This window comes from Mytilus galloprovincialis, chromosome 7 (genome assembly GCF_965363235.1).
Source record: "Mytilus galloprovincialis chromosome 7, xbMytGall1.hap1.1, whole genome shotgun sequence".
NCBI classification, from domain to species: domain Eukaryota; kingdom Metazoa; phylum Mollusca; class Bivalvia; order Mytilida; family Mytilidae; genus Mytilus; species Mytilus galloprovincialis.
The window spans coordinates 77,873,134-77,900,222 of record NC_134844.1 but is presented as its reverse complement, the minus strand read 5'-3'; the positions used below and the strand labels follow the sequence as shown (position 1 = coordinate 77,900,222).

Below are 27,089 nucleotides of genomic sequence, written 5' to 3'. Positions count from 1 at the left end.
GTATGAAAAATCTAGAGAGAATTATTTCCCGCCAATTTTTCAATGGCTCATATTTCGAAAACAAGAACACGGACCATCCATTTTTTATTTTTTAGTTTCTTTCTTTATATACTATCAACTCATAACAGTCTTTTAAAAAGCTTTTTATTTTTACACAGAGTAGCCAACACCCTTAAGCACTTACCTTCACTTTGTCCTAAACAAACATTAAGACAAAGCCAGAGACATATTATTGCGTAAATCACGAAGTTTGTTGATCTCATACTTTTTCCTTTGTCTTCTCTCTCCGGACTATAGCAAAAATTCTGAAATATAATAAGTTTTGATAAGTTACAGTGAGCTTTGAAAATGTTCATGGTTGTCATATTTTATACTAAAATTAACAACTAACAATATTGATGCGCAAAAGATTTCCTGTTAGCTGTGTTATTTTGTCTCTGGATTAATAATTGACAATCACTATGTGACATACCAGCAATTGAATATTCATCGTTGAACAATAATTAATGTACTAGCACTTTTTTGAAACAAAGTTACGTTTGAGAAGTTTGATTTAAAGAATATATTAACATTTCTTGAAATGATCGTGAATAGGTAAATGAAGTAACAATATATCTCTTAGAAAACAAAACAGAACTTGATTTCAATTATCTGTTTAAAAAATAATCTATCTAACTCAATAACTAAGTTGTACAGTAAAATTTAGCATCAACTAAAACTTAACTAAAACAGGAATTTGTATCTTTGATTCATATAAAATAAATATCCTTTTTGAAATGATTTGATCAATGTTTCATATACCAAGGATCAATCTTAAGTATTAAAGATTTCAGAAAAAATCTTTCTTTATTTATCTTTAAAAAAATGTAGGATTGACACCACTACCAAACATAACAATTCCAGTAAGTTTTCAAATGTCAAGTCTAAAACTATCCTTTAAATGTAAAAAATGTATATGCTTATATGTAAAAACAAATATGTGCACACTTTTCAGAAAAAAAAACCCACATGTTTGAAAACATTTAATGGAAAAAAGGAACGTTCTTTGAGACCCGACGACACTGGTTATGAATTACAATTTATGGAGATCATTGTTAAGCTGTTTGATTGATTGTTTGATGCTTAACATCATTTGGGATTCAGCTTTTGCATATACAGAACTACAATAAATGCAATATGTTAGTCTTTTAATAGATGTCGTCCGGAATGTAAATCGAGGAAATTTGAATTGCTTTGGGAAAATGAAATAAATTGGATAGGAACAAACATTTAGTCCATTGCGCCACCAACATGGACCTCTCAAATACTTTATCCAAGGCTCAGCTTTTTAAAGTGCAGACGGCTAAACACTCTCTCTTCAAAAATGATCTGCAATTATTACGAAATAGAAGTCTCTCCGTGATATACATTCAAAATAGATAAAGTATTCTGGAATATGATTTCCATTGAAATAAGGATCACAATGTATCATTGTATGTTCCTTATGGAACGCCAAAACTGTCTTGTTATGACCATTTTCATTATATGATGTGCATTTACCTTTATATGATGTGCACTTGTCATTATATGATGTGCATTTACCTTTACATGATGTGCACTTGTCATTGTATGATGTGCAAACACCTTTATATGACGTGCAAATATGCTTATATTATGTGCAAGTATCTATATATGATGTCCAACCATCTCTATATGATGTGCAAATATACTTATATGATGTGCATAAATACTCATATGATGTGCATACATACTCATATGATGTGCAAATGTTCTTATATGATGTGCAAACATACTTATATGATGTGCAAACATTCTTGTATGATGTACAACTATCCTTATATTATGTGCACTTATACTTATATTATGTGCAAATGTACTTGTATGATGTGCAAATATACTTATATAATGTGCAAACATCCTTATATGATGTGCATTTTCCCTTATATTATGTGCAAACATCTTTATATGATGTGGTTGTGTCATTATATTATGTGCTTGTAATCTTATATCATGTGGTTCGATTAACTTCATTATATGATGTCGAAACGTCATTATATGATGTCGAAACGTCATTATATGATGTGCTTTCATCGTCGTTATGGTCAATGAACATGATTACGATAAGAATGATTACTGTCTACGTCATAACTGATTCCGATCTGCTTCTGCAGAATTAATATAAACCCGGATCAAATATGTAGCTATCGTCTGGAAAATGATTGAGATGTAAAAAGAAAAAAACCTTAACATGTTTGTTTCGAGATTTAAGATGAAAAAAATCACACCAGATATTATTGGAAAATTTTCAAATTGTGAATTGCAAAGTTTAGTTTTAATCAATGGGTCTACAATAATGAACATACGAGGTTTGCAATAATCGGCATACAGTTAAAGTTATTAAATTAAAGAAATGATTCTTTTATGCCATGCTCTATGCTCATTGTACTAGGCTTATATTTGACAATATCTTTATATCTTGCGTTAGCGGCTTTTGTTTTTTAAAGAAGTAAATACATGAATTTCCAGTATGTTCATTGTTTTGTAAAGTTTGCTTTGCTGATCATTTTAGCTGTGGAAGTTTGTCTTTATATATCACTTTTCTGAAGAAAGACACAAAAATGGACAAAAACCGTACATTGATAGGGTAATGACTAATATGATGGACCGGTCATTTGCAACACCCATAAAGAGGGGATAGGAAGAAATTCAGGGAGCCTTTAATTTTGATTTTTTTTTAAAATAAAATGGTGGTATTTAATTGTTTATATTTATAGATTTGACGCAGTATAATGTTTTTGCGATGTGTTCGTTGTCCGTAAATACTTTGTTGCCAGACAAAAACTTTTTAGAAATAATGGGCCAAAACGGCACTTAAAACAAGCAATTCTTATGGTTCTTTGATATGCTGAATCTAGCAATATATTTAGATTTCGGATATTGGACAATATAATAGGTAATTGCCAAATTTCAACTTTTGGAAATCTTAGACCACATTTATTATGTGTCACAAACCTATGATGTGTCAGATATTGAATGATAAATTAATTCAAATTCAGACCTGTATAAAGCTGGAATGGTTATGTCATACTTGCCCTAACTGTTTAGGGTTTGACCCTCATCGTATTCTGTCCCCCCCCCCCCCCAGTAAAAATAATAGTTTCGACTCGAAAGACGTCAATTTTACGCATAGCTCCGCTAGCCTCATCTGTTAAAATCTAAATCCTTATTTTTTCAACAAATACACTACAGTCCAGGTGGACTTTGTCATTTCCACTCGCCCACGGTGGACAAACCAATGCCGTCCACTCTCTGTCCACGTCCGTTGTCCACCGTGGGCGTGGTGCCCACCCTATGCCGTGGACTTCCGTGGGCGTATTGCCCACCCTATACCGAGGACAGCCGTGGGCGTGGTGTCCACCCTATACCGAGGACAGCCGTGGACATACAATGCCCACGCCGGTAAACGGTGGGAAGAAGTATGCACAATTCTATATATAACTCTGATTTTCGGATACGTTTGATGCTTTTTAAGGGGTTTATTCCAATAAAATCTTTTTGTAAAGTAGTTTGCAATATTTCATGCACTTTTTATCTTTGTAAGAGACGTTTAAGGGTCATAACCTTTACCAGTTCACCGAATGAATCAACTTTGCCAACAGGTGATAATAAAATTGACAAGTTTGTGGAATGTGGAAGGTTACCGAAGTAGATTTCGCTTAACAACATATTTTTATTTTTTAATCATTAGAGAAAAAGATTCTCGCATAGTAGCTCATGGGTTTTCACTTGCCGATATCGGACTTTAAAATTGAAAATTAAACTGTCGCAGACATTTGTACCCACGTTACTTGCGTTTTTGGTTGATAACCGGACGTATTTCGTATAATAACGTGGAAATTATCAAGTGCAAAATAACATTCCTTATCGCTTATGCATATTAGTGAAAATATTTTTTAAGGAACAGTCTTGTAGATAAATGATGTGAAAATATTTTGTCGTTACAAATATATAATCAATATTATATCAAGGATACCAATAATTTGTGTTAACGTTGCAAAAGAATATCTCAAGAAGGTTTTCCAAAAATTGCGGGAAAATTTGAATGCCTACTCAAGGCCGTTAGTTTTCTCGTTTGAATTGTTTTACATTGTCTTATCGGGGCCTATTATAGCTGACTATGCGGTATGGGCTTTGCTCATTGTTGAAGGCCGTACGGTGACCTATAGTTGTTAATGTCTGTGTCATTTTGGTCTTGTGTGGATAGTTGTCTCATTGGCAATCATACCACATCTTCTTATTTATACTTACTCAAATCCAATCTATTAGAAAAACTAATTATTTCAAAAGAATGACCACTATGCACTTCCACTGCACTATCATTAGAATACTAGTAGAATAGAATGACATAAGAAAAAAAAATTACATATAACTGTTATACATATATTTGTCGTATTATGAAGCCGTAGTTTACAGATTGTCACCTTATTGTAAGCAATCAGTAAAGAAACATGGTTAATGAGCACGTGTATAACATGTACAATAAGATTATAGTTTATTTAAATGACATATCGATGCGTATTGTGATCGATTGATTTTAACGAGAAAGGTCACGCTAAGATTACTAGCATACGGAAAATATGTCGGCGAATTGCATCCTTTTGAACAACTGGCCCCTGAAATCAAGCAATTTAAAAAGGAATCTTCTTCTAAATGTGGACAAGTTAAAGAATTTTCTTCAGAAAAAAGTATATGGCAGTACATAAGTCTTAGCATGAAAACTATACTTATAGTTATAACAAAACATATATATGCATCCTTTTTTATTTTAATTAGAGGTTTCATATGACTTTAATATAATATATAACAACAAACAAGAGTATACTGATTAACAATATAATAGTTGTTACGGTGAGGTTGAATTCCCGGTCATTTATTCATCATCCACACAGGAACTTGTCTCCGGAAAACATGTGTCTGTGAAGTGTACCTTAACCTCACTTTTGGGTATAGAGATGCGATTTTTTTTTCTGATACAAATGCTTGTCACCACCCAAAAGAATTTGTAGTCATCCGATGTTTTGTCAGTACATTGATTATTTCAAGATTGGTGAATGCTTGATTTCAACGTCTGTTTAAAGACAAAAATGGATATGAATAGTAAACGGCACTGGAGAAAAAAAAATTACTTTTATTTAAGCTCGAAGACAATTTTGCATAATTCTTTCAACATGAGGTTTCTAGCACACTGCACTTGAGATATGTTTCATTTTTATTCAATTGCAAACTTTTGATAAGAAGCTCGAAGATGTACTTTCCCTAATACAATGAATCGACATACATGTTACGTTCCCCGTAAGAGCCTTAATCATTTCCGGCCAATCTGAGCTCGTCTAGTCAGCAATCTATTGTAGAATGATGTCAATTCTTGGTTATAACAATTTTAAATTTAACATGAATGATTGATGTCAAGTTCGTTTTACGATTTAAAATTGTGCAATAATATTTTATCAAACGATTTTAAATCAATTTCACGGATTTTAAAATTTATTAGAATCGATCAGAGATTCGATCTAATTAGTGTATTCATATTGTTTAACATGTCGTTAATATCAAATGTGTTCTTTCTTTGTTTGATGAATACTTTATTGTATTTTTACAAATGTTTTATTGATGCTAATTTGTGATGTCAGGACAGTTCAACTATCTATGAGGTATTGAATTTGCTTCAACCCATCACTTAAGACTTTATGGTATCCACTCAAAAGGCAGATATTCATTTTTGAGGATCATGCAAAGAGAACTTTATTATCCTAATCGCTATCAGTATTTCTTTTATATACATGAACACCTGCTCCAATGTTTTTTGGTTTTTTTCCCGTCTTTTTAATGCTGAGATACCTCCTTAACAGTTAAAAAAAAACTAGATTTACGGCATGAATATAGTTTTAATCAAAAGGTTACACAAGATGCATATATACACATTATATATAATCTCGGTAAAATATCATATATGCATTTGAGAAAACCAAACAGAATAGAATTTGAATCTAATATGTACTGAGTCATTTCTTTTAATATAATTCCTCATAGTTGACAAATACTAGTATACAAGAAACCATAAGAAGAAACAATCCTGCTATTATATTAGTGTATATATATATATATATATATATATATATATATATATATATATATATATATATATATATATATATATATATATATATATAAAATTATACAAAATTTATAAGTTCAAAAGCCCTTATATATACGAATTATTCCAGAGACTTCAGTTCCAATGTTCTTATAATCTAATCTGAAATTTATTGGTTATTTTAAAGGAACAGATATAATTTTGTCAGAAGAAATATGATTCGTACCAATTTTAATAGTTAATAAAACTATCCTTTTACCAAATAATGAGAAATATGATTCGTACCAATTTTGATAGGTAATAAAAATATTCTTTTACCAAATAATGAGAAATTCCTAACCGGGAGCGTCTAAACACCACCTAGGCCATCTTGGTGCACTAAGCTCCTGAAACTGCACTAAGCCCATGGTGAGATGGTGTTATGAATAAAACAATCATACCATCGGATGTATTTTGTCCTCAAGATAATATATCTGAATTTTTTGTCAGTACATTTTGTTGTTTTGTCGTAATATGATTTTTTCTGTCATCAAAGGTTTTGTCCGACAGCACGTGCAAGTAATTAACAGGTAATAAAACCACTGATCCATGAAGAAATGAAGAAATAAAGAAAGGTTATTATATTATAACGGTGTCTTCCTCAAATGCCTACATTTTATATGTTACCTATACCTAAGGAGGTTATATTAAAAGGAGAGTGAACACTCTGCATGATACAAAATTAGCATCCCCAGGATATCAGTTCGATCCGAGAAAAATGATAAAATTATAAAGAAACCGACATGTTTATCACCCACTTGACATGGCCCTCTGATGTACCGGGCTGTTACCGCTAGCAGTTCGGGCTATTGGATAAATCGCATATGTCACGTGATTGTTATCAGTGACTGGGTCATATAGTTCAGGTGAAATTTTGGTAGCAATGCAGTGTAGAGGTGTTTATGATATGATATCGTAATATAACTCCTTGCTATACCTTAAATACCATTAAAATAGGGGTTTTTTTTTAATAAGAGAAAATGGCAGATATTGGGGTTAAAAAGAGAGAAAGAAAATTAAAACATTTTAAAATCTTTTAATAAAAAAAATTTGAAATGAATTTTTTTATTCTGACACATAAGAAATTCGAAATATTAAAGAAATTTAAGTGAAATATTTTAAACTTTAATTTAAGTGGGCTGTATGGTAGGGGTGCGTCTAAACACTGCTAAGGAGTCCTTAGTCCTTAGTGGACTAAGGACTTATAACATGTCACTAAGGACTAGATGGGGTGCTATTAAATGTAATTTCTTTTCATATTATGGTAGATATTGATATCTAATGCATAAATTTCAAATTTTATAGAAAAATAATCTTAGATAAACGAGATATTCAACATAATTTAGACACGTGCCTGTTTTTCTTTGATATGCTGAAAATCAATGAACCGTTTGACACGTGTCAACTGATTACACGGGAATCCTGCTATATCTATAGTGTTTAATCGACAAGATTGGTAAAGTTGGATACTAATAAATGAATTGTTGTTGAAATTTTTTTCATGTTTTTTTTTCAGAATGATGAAGTATTTTCTCAAGTGTATTTTGTAATTATTTCATATAAATTATAAATTTGTCACCAGAGCAATATATCTAATGCCGGGTTTTTAAATTGATGTTCAAATTAATAAAAGACTAAAATATATAAAAAAAATGATAACAAAATAAAGTGTTCGAACAATAGAAAGGTATGGAGCTGAAACACTTTATTTTGTTTCTTGTGGTGCACTTTTCAAAATTTATTTTCATATATAAAGACTTTAAGCAATGTATTATTGGACAAAAAGAAATTAGATAATAAATCTTTACTACATGCAACCACACTGAGTTCATATATGAACTGGTTTGACAGAGATTATCTTATGCGACCATTTTCAATTTTTTTTAAATATGAAGAAAACGTTTGAGCAATATATTTTAGGGCACAAACGAATTCATTTGCTAAAAAAATATTGACTACATGTACATGTAACCAAACTGAACTTACATGTAAACGGACGTATTTGGACGGAGTTTATATCTTTTGCCTTTGCTATGGTTCATTTAAAATTTATTATCATATGAAAAACACGTTCGAGCAATATATTTCTGGACAAAAACGAGTTCGCTATGATAATAAATGTTTACTACATGCAACATAGACAAGACGATGTGGTATGATTGGACGGTTTCGATTGGACAACTCTTCCCTAGAGACACAATGACACAGAAATTAATAACCATAAGACCCCGTACGGTCTTCAACAATGAGTAAAGCACATAGTCATTATTTCATAAATCATTTCAAACAATATCTTAAAGAGACAATTTGGTAAAAAAAAATCGGATTTCCTTATAACATACTTGTTCTTCTTTAAGAAAAATAGATATAAAGAAATTATATATGAAATTATTTCTGTCGGCTCTTTTCATTTTTTCACGTGATAGGTTTGGATATAAATATTCAGATTTTATTGTATTACAAAAACTAATATTTTCACATTATGTGCAATTAGCACTCACACCACATCTTCCTATATCTATGGTAAAGGCATATTTGTAAGGCATTCGTACGACGCATTCTCTTTTGTCAAAATTATATATTTAGCTCTGAATTAACACATAAGGGAAAATTTGCGTAAATAATGCTTAAAACTGTGGAACATTTTCAAAAACATTTGTCTCTTGTATATAGTTAAAAATGAAACAAAAACTCGATAAATGATTTTTTAAACTTTACTCTTAGAAAAAAAAAAATGTTGAACAATTACGAACACATGAGTACCGTATGAAGTCTTTGTAAACAGACCTTTTGTCTTGATATCTCTTACATAAACATTTTAACAAGCTGACCACACTCTAAACTGACCAAATTCATGCACCTATTGCAAATAACTTTGTCGGGAATGAAATAAAACAAAAGCAACATTATTTGTTCTTTTAATCATTTTAAATAAGAACAACACATCTACTTATAAATATTAAGCATTTTTTTGATACAACTGTTAATTATTTAAAATAAAAATATTATGATTGTTTAATCAGTTGTTTTGTTATTTGGAACGTGTCAATCGCTTCACGGATTTTCGGAATATCAAAGAAACACTGGCACGTGCCTAAATAATGTTGAATATTTCTTTTATTTATGATTATTTTTCTATAAAATTTGATTATGTAATTTATGCATTTAATATCAATCTCTATCTTAATATGGAAAAATTATACAAAAAAAGACATATAACATCACTCCTTCTAGTCCTTAGTGGCATTGTATATGACTGTCCTGGGTGCACTAAGGTAATGCACCGAATAAGGCGTCCTTAATTAGCAGTTTTTAAACGTACCGTGTTTGGTGTGAGCCAAGGCTCCGTGTTGAAAACCGTACTTTGACCGATATTAAATGGTTTACTTTTATAATTGTGACTTCGATGGAGATTTGTCCCATTGGTTTTCATACCACATCATCGTATTTGTATAAAAAAGCTCGGAAATAAGAGATTTTTTAATTCCATATCATCATGATTAAGGCAGTGGCTATTTTGCCGACTCTGATTAAATATATTTAGTTCGGTAAAGTACAGGGAATTTGTTATTTTGCAGGTTCTTTGTAAACAGCTGACAACATTTGAAACACATATAATTGTTTAAAAACTGTTATCAGTCAAATTTACATTACATGTTATGCATGTTATGACAATATTTTCTCTAATTTTTTAAACTTTTGGAACAAAAAAAACAATGAATATACATAAAGATGACTAGACGATATGGATTTTCTCGTCGTTTAAGGCTGTCCTGCGACCTGTCATTGCTTAAATCTTTGTCATTTCAACTCTGGTATATAGTTACATTTCTATATATATCTTCATTCTCACAAGCCAAATTACAAAGGTATAATCTGATAATGTTAATAAGTCTTTAATTTCTGAATATATTTACACCAAAATTTAAATATATGCTCTTTATTCAAAACTTTATCATACTGAATGACCTTGGTGCTTATATGACTGTTCCAACATGGGCTTAGTGCAGTTTCAGGAGCTTAGTGCACCAAGGCGGCCTAGGTGGTGTTTAGACGTTTACCGTTTCTAACGTAGTACTTCATAATCTTTTTCTTTTTTTCTAATACGACTTGCCGTCCTGATTGCGCATGAGATTTTTGCCACAACACGTTAAGCAATCAACAAATTAAAGTTGTCTATTAAAAAAAATACTCAATTATGATGAAATATAGAAACTGAGATTAAAATGATGATACATGTATAGTCATTATTCAGACTTTATTTATATTCCATCAAGGCTTTCTAACTGGGCCCGTATGCAAAATGGCTTGTGTACTCAAGTTAAGATTTGTTCCGAACGGACGGATTTTTCAACACTTTCAACGATGAATTACGTTACAAACGGAACCTTGCTTCAGTATAAGAATGTTTAGCAGTAGACAAAAGTGGACAACGCTATCAAAAGGGGGCTTTGATCCATAAGAAAGCCACATTTTGTTTCAAATTTGATCTGTAATTTCATTTACCGTTTTCAAAAGAAATAAATTGAATGGAAAATTTTACGACTTTGTGGAGATTTTTCAATTGGTTGTAAATATATAACATAATTGAAACAAAACTTTAAGTATTTTTTTATTTTTTTTTGGCAACCTTATATGTTTAATATTTTTCAAATGAAACCGTCTGTATTTGTTTACCGAGTAAACTTGTACATGTATGTGTTTATTTGACTTTAATAAACTATTAAATCTATCACCATCGCTAATCACCGTGACACGACTCTTTAATAATTATTAAAGATCAAACGACTAATCAACACGCTAATTGGTAAAGAATAAAATCGTAGGTCGTGGATAAATAATCCCATGTAACGGCGCGTCCTGATAATTCTATCTAACTCTTTATTACGCTAAGCACAGACATTAAGCTTATCAGTGCAATAAATACAAATACATTTTTAATATGACAACATGGCATACTACATCAGAGAAGCGAATAAATATCAAGTATTGATCAATAACATTTTGGTCCTATGATTAAGTGCATTAATCAAGAGTTTACACAAATTACGCAAATGTTGTATTTTTAGTGCTGAGGAGTTGCACTACTTTGAACGACAATGGACGTCTATAATAATAAGGTTTCATAAAATGCCTCCTTAAGTCTCTGCAGCATTCACATTGTAAAACAAAATGGACTTCATCTTCAGTAATATTCAAAGTACAGAGAGTACACTTTCGATCTAACCTGAGACTACTATAACGTTGTTTTCACGTTACACTTTGTACGCGTATTTCCCTAAAACTCGCTTGATTCAGACTAAAACCGGGGATAAATTCGCCTCAGGGTCTTCTGGGGTACTTCAGGGTGTTAAAATACCCACATCTCATTCTGTATAAAAATGCTCAAATTCATAGATATTAAAGTTTTATTCCGCTAGATAAGCGATCACCATCGATTTTAAATTTAGAGTATCAATTCTCTGCGATCCGCAATTTTGTCTAATAAAAACGATATGTCTATAAACCACAAAGAAACAAAACTACAGTAACCGATGTAGTCGTAATTGCGTGTCGATATCTTGTCAATCGTACGGTTGTTTTATCCGACTAACTAACTTGATACGAAAAATATTCTTACTTTTTTTAAATTACCATGGTCTGTTGTTTTTAAACTGTTGATATTGGAATTAGGTGAAAAGTCAAAGTTGAAATCATAAATAAGTGTTCCGTGAAAATTGTTTTCGAAAATCTAATTTGTTCATAATTCTTTAAAGTAATAAACAAATATATTTTGATCTTCCCTCATCTGATCACCAGCATGGCTAAAGGTATTACTTCCAAAGGTATTGTGAGGGGTGTGAGGTGACACGTCCAGGTATTCAAGCGATTTCCTGTCGGGCTTGCAAGTTCATGCATCGTTTCACTTCTGCAGGTATTGATCAGTGTACACGGCTGATAACTTATAACTTATAACTTTCCATTTTGAACTATCAGATGAATAATATACAACTCTGTCTTACTTGTCATTACTAAACTCATACGCTTGTTTATAAATAACATTTCTGGTGTAAAGAATATCATAAACATATAAATAATACCCAAAAAATAAGATTTGATGAAATTAAAATATATTTAAATATTTTTTCCAAGGGTGAATTTGGGAAAATGTAATATATAGTCATTGTCAATAGTGAAGGACAGATTGGAACAGACCAGAAATATTGATTTAAAAAAAAGTACGCACTTGCCGACGATTCGTTTATACGACTGGATAGAAAGTTACGGAACTATAGCGCAATTTAAAAATATATACATGTATACATTGAACATAAGAAAAAAACATATATTTTGAATAAATAGGGGTAAGAGTGTTGTAAATAGACTAGTCCACGTATGCCAACAGTATGTAATCATCGAAGAAGAAGAGAACCAATTTGATTTAAATACAGGTCGGTGTATAACTTTTGCTTTGGTTCATTGAAGCTGTGGACCTAGTAAAATCACAGATTTATATTTCAATAAGATTGTTCTCGAACAAAGGAAGTAATTCGTCATCACAATTGTTATATATGCCACTGGACGAACACTAATTATCCCCAGGGAATGTGAATATTTTGCTGGGAAACTTTTGAGTATCAAAGTTTCAAATTAATTTCGGGATTTATTTTCTTTCTCCGTTATTAGAAGGAATATAAATTTAAAACTTTGCAAATGTGTTTTTTATGTTAAGATGAACATAATTAGATGATAAGTAAAAAATCGCGGAATTTCCCTTTAACACTTAGATGAAATTTTCATTTGATAAAACCTTAAATAACTTCTCAAAAATATTGAATATATTTTAATAAAAACAAAGTGTTTAAGATCAAACAATAAATTATCCATCGAATGCATACAAACGCTCCCTAAAACATCTATGAAAGTTCCTGTTTTAATTATATAACAAATCAAATACGAGAATTTGAGTGCAAGCAGTGGACCGTGTATATTTGCGTGAAAAAAGAAGAAACTATTGTCGTTTTTGTAATAGAAATTCGGAGTTATAGATTAAGTTATTTCATTGATCAGAGCTCTGGTCATTGATATAAGAAAATATATTTAAAAAATCGTTACTAGTATTCTGCATGTTCATTAGTTTACTTTTGGCGTTCCACTTTCTATGTAAACCAATGATAATATACCTGATAACGGGAAGACCGCCCACAGATTAGGTTTGACCAATCAGATTTGGAATTTCATCGAAGTAGTCTCTGTTTAAAGACAAATGAATTGAAATAGAAATTCCCTTTACAGGGAATCGCCTTTTTGTATGATAAGGACCTTGGAGAAAGGAACGGATTTTATTTTTTAATTCACAAACCTAAATACACAAAAAGAAAAAGATATCTATATTTCTGTACTATTTTCCTTTCATTTATTTAGAGGTTAGCCATTTTTCTCCAAAAAGTATTTTCTACAAATGTACATATATAATTGAAACATTTAAAATTTATTTTGAGAATTTTTTGTCTGAATTGAGGGATTCTAGTTGAAATGGATTACAGAATTCACTTGAACAGGCACATACATGTACATATAATTAGCAATAGATAATTTTAATAAAGATGAAACTATTGATATAGAACATTAAACAGAAGGTAGAAACACACAAAGTAACGGTCTTCTTTTCTAAAATGTAAAGAATTCCAATACACGTATCATATTTGTATAGGATTTTGAAGCTTGTCGGTTCTCGTGTTTTTACAAACCGGACTTGAAATAAATTATATATCTGAAATTAAGCTCTAGACCTGAAACGGCCTGTGTCATAATATTCTTATTGTAATCTAATCAAACTATGCTGACGTCCAAGATTTTACACGATAAATCTGTTTGGTTTTTAAGCCTATGCATACTCTGTCATTCACGTGTTCAAATAAACCACGATCTTGCTATGCAGATTTCTTTTGACATGACTTTAAATGGTTACGAAACTACATTTAATATGTATATAAATAAGTATACGAAATTTAGATATAAAAAAGAGACAAATTAGACATCAATCCATCAGATCCGAAATAAGGAGATGTGGCATTATTTTAAATAAACAACAGTTTAACAGAGTCATATTATACGGCCTTCAACAATGAAAATATAATTGTGTCAAACTGCATTTTAAAATATCCTGTGACTTTGAGTAAAAAAATAAATCACATCTTATTTTTTTAATATTTGTGCCTTGCTTTGCGCAGATTAGTTTCTTTATATGCATATACCTCCTCGAGATTGGTCACATACACGAAATTAACAAAATGATGCTGACAAGATGCATTATATTACATGTATGAAGAAAAGTACAAGGCATGCTGTACATACTATAGTTAAACGAATCATGCTAGTGTCATGTCTTCTCACAAAAGAATAAAACCAAAAAATCAAAATCATCTAAATTATCTTTATTTAAATAGGTATATTTAACTTTCTGTAAACATTACAAGTGCCAAGGTTAACTACATGTATCTATTATTGTTGAGTATTCGTCTTGAATATGTATAATAAATTACGCATTGGAAAACAGTCTATCAGGAACAAAAAAAAATAATAGAAAACTAGTTGCGCAATTCAAACCCAAAAAATAACAGTCGTCAGCTTTTAATAAAATTACGTATAAATGACCATACATGTAACTTTGAAAAATAAAATAGGCTTATTTAAGAAAAATCAAAGAGAAAATAGAGCGGGTAAAGCTCGCCAATTAGATGATGAGGAACACTTAAACCTTCATCAGCAAACCAGCAGTAAAACTAGAAATATATGTTAAATGAAGTTGAAACTAAGCATCATAATTTTAATAAACTTGACTCTGAATCTAATTTGAAAACTGTTTTACAAAATGTAGTTCACAAAGAAGACATTTTGTCTAGTGGTGTGGCTGACAGCATAAAGCAATCCAGGGTGTTGCGAAAGTAAGGTCCATTTTGGTCAATTATCTAATATGTACTAATATATTATTGATATTAACTACTTGTTTAGAACTTTTCCCAACGTATTGTACACATGTTGTATATTTCTTGTGTACAAATCTATAAAGTTTGCATTTTAACCTGTTAGGGTTATTTTGATAGAAAGTTGTAAATTAAACTTGTACCTGTATGAAATATTTGCTACTGGACGTTAAAAAGCTTCAGTCAATCAATGATACCAATATTAAGTGTTGCTTCAACTAAATTGAAGAGCGGTTAACTTATGCAATAGACAATCTAACCGAATTCTAACATCGCAATTCAAATCACAAAATCTTTTATTACTATATCTGATGATCGAATCACAGCTCAATGAATACGTACAAACAACGCTAATATCTTGTGTGGTTTATTACCTGTCAATTTCATGAGTAAAGATAATGAAGATAATTAACAACCGATGTTTTAACAAGAATTTGATTTTAACACTGGTACATATATAAGCGTCCGTCAGTGATCTTTTCTTTCATTTTTGTATTCTTTAAAGTTCATAGTATTTTTATTTGTCCTTCTGGAAATAACGAAATGAGGTCGAAAAAAAAAGAAATTTCACGGCATAATGTTTATATAATAAGCAATATTTTTTTTTCGGTTTATTAACAAGGTTTTTCCATGACTTTTTTTATTCAAATATGTTCGGGTTGAATCAGTTGTAAGTGACAAATGGGACATATATTTAAGATTAAACGAATATAGTGAACAGCTGACGACTTGTAAGCACGTGGCAATAACTGCCTTCTAAGACAGCAACCATTTGATTTTCGGGGTGGGGGGGGGGGGGGGGGGGGGGGTGGCTATGGATTTTTTTCCCCGTACAAACTTTTTTTTTCACCTTCGGCGAAATACAATCTATTTTTTTGCCGACAAGTCGAAAACAATTTTTTTTTCTTTCAATTTTAGCATTACATATAGTGGCAGCTGAGGGTGTAACAAACAATTGTTTTTTCTCAGGGTCAAAAACAAATTATTTTTTTTTCTCCAAAAACTGGAAACAAACTTTTTTTCTCCGAAAAAATCCATAGCCCCCCCCCCCCCCCCGAAAATCAAATGGTTGCTGCCTAAGAGCACATGTTATTCTATTGAAATAATTCAGGTGGCATCTTGGTTTATTGTATCTACACGTCAATCAGTATTTACGACAACAATTTTAAAATGGCAAATTCACATAATTTCAATTTAAGTTTATTCATTGGTGTCAAATCAATACAAACTGAACTGTAAACAAAACATTAAGCTAAGGCTTCCTAATTCACGTACAAAACAATGCAAAAATTTCACAATGTTTTATTATAGGATAAATTACTCCATGTACAAAGTGTTACAAGTGCATATCAATACATTTACAAATCAATAAACATATGGCAACCACTTTACCGATATATAACGTTCATGGATCGACCCCGCCCACCCAATCTCCCGTGGACAGCAGTGGGCGTGGATTCCACGCTATACCGTGGACCGGTCGGTGGGCGTGGACCACAGATGTCCACCCAATGCACACGACATACCGTGGACAAGTGGACACGTGGGCGGGCGTGGACCGAAATGTCCACCCAATGCACACGCCCACCGTGGGCGCGTGGAAATGACAAAGTCCACGTGGGCTGTAGTGTACTTTCTTCTAGCAGAGTATGGTTTCATCTGAAACTAGTAATATTGAATGAAGGTGTGATAAATATCAATGAGACCATATCCGGCATATCCAAATTAAATTCAAAGTCGCAAACAACTTCTACACTTGAAGTTCTAGATCCACTATTGACGTGCTATTTTAAACTTATATAATGCAAAAGGAATTTAATGTGTTTTTTGTTTTGTTTTGTTATTACGAACAAATGTATTGAGAAAGGTGTATGTAATTGTTCTCTGGTGGGTTTTTTTAGGGGGGGGGGGTGTAAAGTTTATGTCTTTGGAATGATTGTGTTTTTTCCCCCTATTTCACGGTAATTCCTTGGAAAAAAATAGAGGAATTTCCATCTTTCCTACCTTGTCCCCACCACCAATGATGAAAATGACAATAATTATAATATACTTATTTTTAAATCTGTTCTTACAATATAAAAAAAAAAGAAAAGAAGATGTGGTATGATTGCCAATGAGACAACTCTCCACAAGAGACCAAAATGACACAGAAATTAACAACTATAGGTAACCGTAAGGCCTTCAACAATTCAAACGAGAAAACTATTTTGCTAAGAAAAGGTTTCTCTATAAATAAGTATCAAGATAATAGGCAATAAAACAACAAAACTCATAAGGGCCAAAATTGCCCAAAATGGGACCATAAAACTTACCATAGAATATATTCAGACACATTGCACTATTATTATTTTAATCTATTGAAGTTTTAAAGATAAACGCAAAATATTAAAAGTCACCGCCGTAAATCTTCACTTAGAAAAATTGAAAACACAACTCTCTATCTTTCAGAGACCACCAGGCCTCAGTAAACAAAAAATAAATACAGTGTTTTTATGTTCATTCAGACACAAATCTAATTAAAGTACAGATATTGTGTGTCCAAGCTATGCTTACGCGGATCTGAAAACGCTCCATTCTATTTTTTGTTTAAAGACCATTGGGATTCTTGGTTTTGTCGGATTTATATACACCTTCAAAAATGTGAAGGCTGAATTTCATTGGCTGATGTAATATTTACTAGAACAAACAGTATCAAAGGACTGAAGTACTGAAGATCGGATGACCGCAAGTTCTCGCGGATGGTCACACGCACTTGTCTAAAAGAAAATTACATCTCAATACCTGAAAGTGAGATTAACTTACAGAAATATATTTTTTCTGAGACAAGTTCGTGCTTGGATGATGAATAAATGACAGGGAATTCAACCTCACTATAATCACAATTATATTGTAGTGATACAAATCAGTATACTCTGGTTTGTTGTTATATATTAAATTAATACTTGTATATAACAGTTACATGTATACATAATTTTGATTCAAATGCTATAGCATTCTATTCTACTATTCTAATAATAGTGCAGTGCAAGTGCATGGTGAAAACTCATCTGTAATAATTCGGATTTTCTAATAGTTTGGATTTATGTAGGCATTCATTTTTCCCGCATAAACGTTCTTGAGATATTCTTCCGCATGCGTTAACACAAAAAACACAAAAGTCAAAATATCTGTTGCGACAATACATCGGAATGCCCTCACGGTCATCGTGATGTAAACATGAAGTGTGGGCAGGAGGACGTGTACTTCCTTGTTCCAGGACAAACATATTTTTCGACTTTAATGAAAACACTCTTTTTTTTAAAATAATATGGTTATCTTTTTGAATTTCATTATTGTTTTATTTTTTCTCTCATTTTTAATGGAAACAATTATTTTGATTCCCTCCTGAAAAAGATAAAATATCTTTCAAGAAACTTGGAATCAAACATTTACAAAAAACATGCCCCCCCTTTTCCCCCGCAATCACCCCCCCCCCCAAAAAAAAATCAATGGTCAGTATGTTAGCCCTGTTCACGGAGTTGTATATCTGAACGGCTTTCCTTTCATATTACGGGTAACTGTCTAGTGGCGGTGCTTTCATGGTAGCATGTTAGCATCTAGTGTTGATGGTCGTAGGTTCGAATTCCGGCCGGTTCAAAACCAAAGAATTTAAAATTGGTATTTGCTGCTTCACTGCTAAATTAAGGAGTAAAATCGAAGACTTGTTCGGCTCGGAATCAGAATAATCTCTCCGGGTAACACCGTAAGGTAAAATGGATTTCTACGAAGTAGCATGTTAAAAATCCGACTCAGGGTGTCGGTCTATTACAAAACAGGTTAATATTCATTTCACATTAATATGTTCCCATACGAATATGCACCTGTCCCAAGTCAGGAGCCTGTAATTCAGTGGCTGTCGTGTGTTGATGTGTTACATACCAGTATTTGTTCTTCGTTCATTTTTTGTACATAAATAATGCCGTTAGTTTTCTCGTTTAAATTCTTTTACATTTGTCATTTCGGGGCCTTTTATAGCTGATTATGCGGTATGGGCTTTGCTCATTGTTAAAGGCCGTACGATGCCCTATAGTTGTTAATTTCTGTGTCATTTGGTGTCTTGTTGAGAGTTGTCTCATTGGCAATCATACTACATAGTCTTTTATATATATTGAGAGCCCAGGTGGTCGTGTGGTCTAGCGGGACGGCTGCAGTGCAGGCGATTTGGTGTCACGATATCACAGTAGCATGGGTTCGAATCCCGGCGAGGGAAGAACCAAAAATTTGCGAAAGCAAATTTACAGATCTAACATTGTTGGGTTGATGTTTAGACGAGTTGTATATATATATATATATATATATATATAAATTTTCCGCTGGACGTCAAGCACACATTCATTATCATGTAAGTGTTCAATAAATGCATGAAAACATAATAAAAAGATGCAAGCAAATGTCATGCACCGAGTTGAAGGTCATCCCATATCTCCTTTGATTCCTTTTTTGGGGGGGGGGGGGGGGCTCGGTGGCCGAGTGGTCCAAGTATCTAGCCTGTCAACACTTACATGTAGGTTGTGAGTTCGACTCCCACACGTGGCAGGTAAACTCGACTCCAATCTCCATTGAATAGAACTATTAGTTTTCCTACCGAAAGTCGGTGGTTCTTTCCGGGGACTTCAGCTTCCTCCATCAATATAAACTCACTGCCACGAAATGCCACATGATAATTTTGAAAGTGGCGTTAAAAAGCAATCAATCAACAAATTAATCAACCAATCAACCATACCGGTATAATTATATATGCAAGAGAGGACAATTTTGTAGCTAACGTTATAAAATATTTTTAAAATTGACTTTGAGTTCATTGGTGTCTTTTGCAATGAATAGAAATAGGAAGATATGATATGAGTGCCAATAAGACAACTCTACATCTAAGCCATGATGTGTTAAAAGTAAACAATTATAGGTTAAATTACGGCCTTCAACAAGGAGCGTTTACTCAAACCGAACAGCAAGCTATAAAAAGAGCCACACAATTTGTTTTGTCATATTTCCGCCGCTGCCGAGAAATTCTTCAACTAGTTCCTGCATTAATTGATCTTAATCTTCCGCCGAAATGTTTGAAACGTTAATTTTTGTTAAAATGCACTGTCTCACTTTATCTTAAAAATGCACTTTCGCTTAAAAGATTTAAAACGTAATAAGTTAACTGTATGCTCATTATTGTAGGTCCCGTATATTCATTATTGTAGACCCATCGATTAAAATTCATAATTTGACAATTTTCCATCAATATTTGGTGTGATTTTTTTCATCTTAAATCGAGGAACAAACATGTCAAGGTTTTCCTCTTTTTAGATAAAATAAGATTTGATCCGGGTTTATATCAATTCTGCAGAAGCAGATCGGAATCAGTTATGACGTAGACAGTAATCATTCTAATCGTAATCATGTTCATTGACCATAACGACGATGAAAGCACATCATATAATGACGTTTCGACATCATATAATGAAGTTAACCGAACCACATGATATAAGATTACAAGCACATAATATAATGACACAACCACAACATATAAAGATGTTTGCACATAATATAAGGGAAAATGCACATCATATAAGGATATTTGCACATCATATAAGTACATTTGCACATCATATAAGTACATTTGCACATCATATAAGGATATTTGCACATCCTATAAGTACATTTGCACATCGTTAAGTACATTTGCACATCATATAAGTACATTTGCACATCATATAAGTGTAGTTGCACATCATATAAAGATGTTTGGACATCATATGAATATACTTGCACATCATACAAGTACATTTGCACATAATATAAGTATATGTGCACATAATATAAGGATATTTGTACATCATATAAGAATGTTTGCACATCATATAAGTATGTTTGCACATCATATAAGAACATTTGCACATCATATAAGTATTTATGCACATCATATAAGTATATTTGCACGTCATACAAAGGTGTTTGCACATCATATAATGACAAGTGCACATCATATAAAGGTAAATGCACATCATAAAATGAAAAATGGTCATAACAAGACAGTTTTGGCGTTCCATAGTTCCTAATGGAACATATGGTATATAATATTTCTTCCAACAGGAACAGATATAATGACATTGTTTATAAATAAAAGCAACAGTAGTATACCGCTGTTCGTGATCATAAATCGAAAGAAAAAGAACAAATCCGGGTTACAAACTAAAACTGAGGAAAACGTTTCAAATATGACACAACAAAAACACCAAAAATGTAACACACACATAAACGAACTATAATGTAACAATGGCCATTTCCCTGACTTGTTAACAGGGCATTTTATGAAAAAATGGTGGGTTGAACCTGGTTTTGTGGCATGCCAAACCTCCAGATTTATTGACAATGTTAATTATAACATTACAATGGAAGCATTACACGACAGGACTACAATAAATAAATGAGAGAAACTATATAACAGAGAAATAAACGAATAATAGCCATCAAAAGGTTCCAGATTAAAACAAAATATACGCCAGACGTGCGTTGCGTCTTCACAAAACTATGACTAGATGAAACAAGTTTTTGAAAGCCAAAACAAGTACAAAGAACCAAAAAGTTGCACCGAATACGGCCAGGGTTGTCTGCATGCGACAAAAGTTATTATCGAGAATAATACATAGTATATACTATATATTATAAAAAGCTTCGGATAGAACCTTGTTATGCGGAATCATAAACATAAAAGCTGAACTAAAGACGCTGTGGCCGTTTATACAGCAATAGATAAACATACGAAAACAGAAGTAATGAAAACCAGATAATGAAAGTTAGTTATCAGAACTAACTGATTACAAGTGAAATTTCCAGGTTAAACTTAATTCAGTCCACTTCATTAAAAAGTGTGACATTTGATAAAATACAAACAAAACAATATATAAAGTCATGCATTGTTTTGACATCCTAAAGATCACGATCAAAATTGCTTGTGCAGATTAAAAATCATTTCACATGTTAAATTATGACAAGTTAAAAAAATTATAGATAGAGATGGCACTGAGTATTCGAGTACTCGGGTAATCGATCGGAAAGCCGAGTACTCGAGTACAGTTTAAGAACTCGGATACTCGTTTGACTGTTATACGTCTTAAGATATATGTCTCTCTTCACATTTCCACTCACTTTAGTTCCGTTGAAATATCCCCTTTGTAATACTAAATAAAATCAGTAAACAACATACAAATGTTTCTCCTGAGGATATTTTTTGTTATAGTTGTACCAGCAACATCCTTTGAAGTTTCCTCTCGAGGAAATGTTTTCAGGTAGACTACTTGTAACAAAATATAACTAGAGGCTCTAAAGAGCCTGTGTCGCTCACCTTGGTCTATGTGAATATTAAACAAAGGAAGCAGATGGATTCATGACAAAATTGTGTTTTGGTGATGGTGATGTATTTGTACATCTTACTTTACTGAACATTCTTGCTGCTTACAATTATCTCTATATATAATGAACCTGGCCCAGTAGTTTCAGTGGAAAATGTTAGTAAAAATTTACAAATTTTACGAAAATTGTTAAAAATTGACTAAAAAGGACAATAGGGGTCAATTGACCGGTTCGGTCATGTTCACTTATTTGTAAATCTTACTTTGCTGAACATTATTGTTGTTTACTGTTTATCTCTATCTATAATAATATTCATGAAAATAACCAAAAACAGCAAAATTTCCTTAACATTACCAATTCAGGGGCAGCAACCCAATAACGGGTTGTCCGATTCATCTGAAAATTTCAGATCAGATATATCTTGACCTAAAAAACAACTTAACCCCTTGTCAGATTTGCCCTAAATGCTTTGGTTTTTGAGTTATAAGCAAAAAACTGCATTTTACCCCTGTGTTCTATATTTAGCCGTGGCAGCCATCTTGATAGGATGACCGGGTCATCGGACACATTTTTTTAAACTAAATACCCCAAAGAAGATTGTTGCCAAGTTTGGATTTATTTGGCCTAGAATTTTCAAAGAAGATTTGTGTAAAGGATTACTAAGATTTACGAAAAATGGTTAAACATTGACTATAAAGGACAATAACTCCTAAAGGGGTCAACTCACCATTTCGGTCATGTTGACTTATTTGTAAATCTTACTTTGCTGAACATTATTGCTGTTTACAGTTTATCTCTATCTATAATAATATTCAAGATAATAACCAAAAATAGCAAAATTTTCTTAAAATTACCAATGCAGGGGCAGCCACCCAACAACAGGCTGTCCAATTCATCTGAAAATTGCAGGGCTGATAGATCTTGACCTTATTAACAATTCAATCCTGTCAGATTTGCTCTAAATGCTTTGGTTTTTGAGTTATAAGCCAAAAACTGCATTTTACCCCTATGTTCTATTTTTAACCATTGCGACCATCTTGGTTGATTGGCCGGGTCACCGGACACATTTTTTAAACTAGATACTTCAATGATGATTGTGGCCAAGTTTGGTTTAATTTAACCCAGTTGTTTCAGAGGAGAAGATTTTTGTAAAAGTTAACGACGACGGACGACGACAGACGACGGACGAAGACGGACGACGGACGACGGACGCAAAGTGATGGGAAAACGACACTTGGCCCTTTGGAGCTAACAAGTCAAACAGTCTTTCGTCTGAAATTGGTGGCCGTATTATATTTCTAAGAACAAAATAGAAGTGACCTGTGGTAAAATCTACGTCAATGATAAATGACATTTTTACGGTGTCTGAACACGGATCTGCACTCATCATAAGCCGTAAAAACATACCTTTGTTTGTTAATCAAGGGGTCTTTGTAAACGTGATTGGTATGAGATGAACATTTCAATTAATTTAATTACTCTGTATTTGAAACGTAACTATAATTGTTTAATTTACAATTTTAAGATAGTCGAAAGTACGAGAGCGACATACAAACCCAACAGTCGAAAATAAACTGACAACGTCATGGCAAAAAACGAAAGTGAAAAAAACCCACTAAAAACACAGAAAAAGTAAGACTGAGCAACATGAAAAGGCACAAGAAATTAGAAGTCCAATATTGTTGTTTACAAATTAATGTACAAGTTGTATAATAAAAAATAGAAACTTCTCAGGAACAGATGAGACATATATTTTCTACTTTGTCGGACTTTATATGCAATTATTTTTAATTTCATTAGAATTTGGTTCAAGGACACACACACAAAAAAATAATTGCTATGGTGATGGGTTATTTGTAGAAACAGCGTTCGTTAATTCATTGTTTAATTGACACAAAAAAACAGAGGATTAAGCTATGTTTGTAGTACGATTGTCTTTCGTTAATATGTTTATCTCACCAAAAATCTAAATTTTTCTATGGACGTTTTAGATTCAGTTGAGTACTCACGAGTACTCAAGTATCATGAACGAGTATCCGAGTATTAAATTTCAGATCTTTTGACATCCCTAATGACAAATGATAAATAAAATCAATCGGCTGCTGAATACTTTACAAAATGATCTTTTATCTTATTACCAATAAATTATCAGTTAAGATAACATATTTGTAATACTTACTAGAACACGCCCGTGATATCCCGGGTCCGTGACTGAATTAAAGTATATAACTATGCGTAAGCCTTATTTAAGTTTTGGTATTCTGATAAAGTCATGCCGATTATAAGATAAACAGTTTTCTCTGCTTTCAAAATCTTTCTGTTTGAACCCGTCGACCTTGAACTTATCAATTAAGAGGGGAAGGAAATACAACATTCCGTTTAAAAAAAACAAATATTGTACATGTATGGTATAAAAAAAAATAGCCAGTTTAATTTGTTGCTCAATAAATTCACAAATAGACGTTTTCGAAATAAATAAGAAAAAAACATCCACAAATTTGTACCAATTCTTTAAAACACAGACCAGAAATTTCAACTGTAAATCGATTTTAATCTGTATTGTATTATAAACCAATATAAATTCGTACTTTTCAAATCAACATGCATGTAAATGTATTTTATATCAAAACTTTTGCAGAGACATTACACACAGGTGTGAATATTTACACACCCACCGATAAGTTGTCATTAATCACGTATATAACTACACATACATCTGGACGTTTGTATTAAATAACGGCCAATTAAGAAGTCAAATCAAGCTCTGCTGTGATGAATTTCCGCTCTAGACAAGAAGTGGCAAACAAATTATGTTAGAACATTTTTTGGGAAGGGGGGTCAGTTAATCTGCCACTGCTGCTATATACATATGCATGGGTGAGAAAATAAACATAAGGATACATTAATTGTTTGGATGAAAATCTTTATACGGTGATACTTTATTTATAGTTTTAACGCTGTCTCTACACAGACTGAATGCAGTATCATGATCAGCTTCATGTACGTTGGCGACCTTCGTGGTGTTTAGACGCACCTTTGTGTAAAATAAATAATTGTTTAATGATATGTTGTATACTCTGAGGTTGTACAGTACAAAGCTATGGTAATAGAAACGTTTCCGATTTTAACAGAATAACTAGGACGAAAATAATAATAAAAAAACTATTTAATCCTGTCAGATTTGCTCTAAATGCTTTGGTTTTTGAGTTATAAGCCAAAAACTGCATTTTACCCCTATTTTCTATTTTTAGCCATGGCGACCATCTTGGTTGATTGGCCAGGTCACCGGACACATTTTTTTAACGATACTTCAATGATGATTGTGGCCAAGTTTGGTTTAATTTAACCCTGTTGTTTCAGAGGAGAAGATTTTTGTAAAAGTTAACGACGACGGACGACGACAGACGACGGACGAAGACGGACGACGGACGACGGACGCAAAGTGATGGGAAAACGTCACTTGGCCCATTTGGAGCTAAAAAGTCAAACAGTCTTTCGTCTGAAATTGGTGGCCGTATTATATTTCTAAACAAGAACAAAATAGAAGTGACCTGTGGTAAAATCTACGTAAATGATAAATGACATTTTTACGGTGTCTGAACACGGATCTACACTCATCATAAGCCGTAAAAACTTACCTTTGTTTGTTAATCAAGGGGTCTTTGTAAACGTGATTGGTATGAGATGAACATTTCGATTAATTTAATTACTCTGTATTTGAAACGTAACTATAATTGTTTAATTTACAATTTTAAGATAGTCGAAAGTACGAGAGCGACATACAAACCCAAAAGTCGAAAATAAACTGACAACGTCATGGCAAAAAACGAAAGTGAAAAAAAAACCACTAAAAACACAGAAAAAGTAAGACTGAGCAACATGAAAAGGCACAAGAAATTAGAAGTCCAATATTGTTGTTTACAAATTAATGTACAAGTTGTATAATAAAAAATAGAAACTTCGAATTCTCAGGAACAGATGAGACATATATTTTCTACTTTGTCGGACTTTATATGCAATTATTTTTAATTTCATTAGAATTTGGTTCAAGGACACACACACAAAAAATAATTGCTATGGCGATGGGTTATTTGTAGAAACAGCGTTCATAAATTCATTGTTTAATTGACACAAAAAAAACAGAGGATTAAGCTATGTTTGTAGTACGATTGTCTTTCGTTAATATGTTTATCTCACCTAAAATCTAAACTTTTATTGGACGTTTTAGATTCAGTTGAGTACTCACGAGTACTCAAGTATCATGAACGAGTATCCGAGTATTCAATTTCAGATCTTTTGACATCCCTAATGACAAATGATAAATACAATCATTCGGCTGCTGAATACTTTACAAAATGATCTTTTATCTTATTACCAATAAATTACCAGTTAAGATAACATATTTGTAATACTTACTAGAACACGCCCGTGATATCCCGGGTCCGTGACTGAATTAAAGTATATAACTATGCGTAAGCTTTATTTAAGTTTTGGTATTGTCATCTGATAAAGTCATGCCGATTATAAGATAAACAGTTTTCTCTGCTTTC

General features: G+C 32.3%; 1 long non-coding RNA gene across 1 annotated transcript in view; it reads right to left on the bottom strand.

The window, feature by feature from the left end:
- LOC143083719 (uncharacterized) overlaps nt 1-24,868 on the bottom strand; it is a 30,855-nt gene extending 5,987 nt beyond the window's left edge. The window contains exons 1-2 of the long non-coding RNA XR_012980855.1: nt 24,719-24,868; nt 185-305 (exon numbers count right to left, since the gene is read on the bottom strand). This is a non-coding gene — a long non-coding RNA (uncharacterized LOC143083719). The remainder of the gene's footprint in view (nt 1-184; nt 306-24,718) is intronic.
- Between the last annotated feature and the right edge of the window lie 2,221 nt (nt 24,869-27,089).